The sequence below is a fragment of the Quercus lobata genome, chromosome 10 (assembly GCF_001633185.2).
Source record: "Quercus lobata isolate SW786 chromosome 10, ValleyOak3.0 Primary Assembly, whole genome shotgun sequence".
In the NCBI taxonomy this organism is placed as follows: domain Eukaryota; kingdom Viridiplantae; phylum Streptophyta; class Magnoliopsida; order Fagales; family Fagaceae; genus Quercus; species Quercus lobata.
The window spans coordinates 10,280,880-10,283,607 of record NC_044913.1 but is presented as its reverse complement, the minus strand read 5'-3'; positions in this window follow the sequence as shown (position 1 = coordinate 10,283,607).

The window sequence follows — 2,728 nt, the reverse complement described above, 5'->3', positions numbered from 1 at the left end:
TATGATGATTGGATATGCTGGATCTAGGGAATGATTGAAGGGTTTATTTCTCAGCTTTCATTATAAATCTCTCGGACCAGATTCATATATGAAGAATATGCTCATAAATACTTTAAAAATATTTCAAAGTGTAGCATTATTTCTTCTTTAGAAGGAGTGGTGATCAGCAACATGATTTATCATTTCGGCTACTATACCACAAACTAATAATAATATATAGGTAACAAGCGCACCCAAAAGAAAATGTCACTGTATTTAGCATTGAAAGCTTGTCTATTTAACACAACGACAACATCCATCAAAGCCTATAAAATGCTAAGGACTTATGTGAAGGAAAAAGACCATTATTTGTATGGAACTTCAGCACTTGTGCCTGTTGATAAGTCAATTGCTGATTAATCGGTCATTTACTTCAAGAAATGACATGTATCCCATCAAAAAAAAAAAAAAAAAATGACATGTATCAGTTGTATTTATTGGTAGTATTTTGTTGTTGTGGTTATGAACTTGTGATGGTGTTATATATTCACACCATAGTTGTTTTTATTATACACAATTTTCTTTTGAGCTTTTGGGTTCTCTCTTTTTCTTCTTCTTCTTCTTTTTGTCTCCCATGTGAATTTCTTTAATAGGCTAGGGTCTTTGATGTTCCTATTTGGGGGTCAACTTAAAGCTAAGGATACCGAATTCACCTCTTTAAGCCCTCCATATGAATTATGAAGCTCATAGGCAAGCTATGCTAGAATAAGGTTGCATAAAAGCCTCAATAATACTAAAGGATGCTATATTATTGCTATCTGCTAGTCCACATAACCTTTGTCCTTTGGCTAATTTTTGAGGCAATCAAATTTTAGTGGTACAAAAGCACCCATATATATATATATTCTTCCAGAACATATTGAGAATCCAAACAAATTGTAAAGAGAAAAATGACAATCCGTCATTGAGGAGAAGATAGGTGAAAGAAAGACATGAAAGGTTTGGCTGTTGTTACATGTTGATAGCATTATTAATTTGTCACTGATCAATGAAAGGAAAGGGCAGTAGACCTTCATGCATGGAAGTCCAACATGTGTGGCGACAAGAAGAAGAGGAATACTTTTTTTTTTTTTTTTTGGTAAAAAGAGGAATACTTTAGGAACCTTTGGAGTGCAAGTTTTTCCTTTTTCATGGCCAACAGATTTCACCAACCTGTCTAAAATGCATCAGATAAGAGATACTATTTTTTCTTTCATTTTCTTTGTGTATCCATATCTTGCCTTCCACTACAAAAAGAGATTTAAGCAATAGTTTTTTTACAATGAAAATGCTAACGAGTGCTTTTAAGGTATTGGTTAACAATCTATTTTAGGAAAGTTTTGACATCACTTTTATGATAAATAAAAAAAGCTGTTAAAAAATTAATTGCTTTTTTTTCTTTTCCCATAAAAAATTTTTTTAACTGAATTGTTAACCAATGTCCTAAAAACACTTGTTAGCATGACTCTTTTTACAATAAGGGGAAGAGGAAGATATCCAAGAACAGTTTACAATTACACAGCAAGAAAGAATGTCATCATTGTTCCTTGTTTCTTTCTCTTTGAAAATGAAATGCAATAGAAGGCATTAGTCTTGTTGACTTGCCAAAAATGTTAGGGGTTGCGTGGATGCATAATTTTTTTTTTTTTTTTGGGTAACATTTTGTGCAATATTTGAAGAAATTATCAAATTCGTGAGGTTGATAATGTCCAAAACTCTTGAAACACCTCGCTATTCCTCAAGTGTGCAGCCCCATCACACAAACCAAATAATTACAAAATGGGGTTGTTGAAGTTGATAAAATGCATGTGCTAATGTTGAAAACTTAATAATGGAATTTCTTGAATAGCTTTAAGGCAAGGGGTATATCATATGCCAATGTTAAAAAATAAAATCCCAAACTTTAAGGGATAAAGGTGTAATTCAATTTAGAAAGAAATACCAACCCCCTCTCCTTGATTCTCTCTCAAAAGCTTTAAAAATATCAGCATTTTCTAAAGATAGTTATTCTACTTTATACTCTACCAATTACAGTTTGTCACATATTTTTGTTATTTTCCTTATAAAATTAAAAAATAAAATAAAATCAGACACATGACATACCACTATTAGTGGAACATAAAGGGTCTATTTGGGATCCGCTTATTTTGCTGAAACTAAAAACTTTTTACTGAAAGTATCATAGATAAAAGTAAAAAAATAAAATCCCAAACTTTAAGGAATAAAGGTGTAATTCAATTTAGAAAGAAATGCCGACTCCCTCTCCTTGATCCTCTCTCAAAAGCTTTAAAAATATCAGCATTTTCTAAAGATAGTTATTCTACTTTATACTCTAACAATTACAGTTTGTTACATATTTTTGTTATTTTCCTTATAAAATTAAAAAATAAAATAAAATCAAACACATGACATACCACGATTAATGGAACATAAAGGATCTGTTTGGGATTCGCTTATTTTGCTGAAACTGAAAACTTTTTACTGGAAGTATAGTAGATAAAGGTAAAAGTTAGCTGAAATAGTATAATAGGACTCATGAATAGTACTAAAAAGTACAGTGGAGCCTATAAATAGTAGCAAAAATAAGCTGAATAATAAAATAAACTGGCTTTTTAATTTGGAGCCAAACACATACAAAGTGGAACAAAAAATTTATATTCATCAAGAGGTTAAATTGCATAAGATTTTTTTCCCATCTATTGGTCATTGC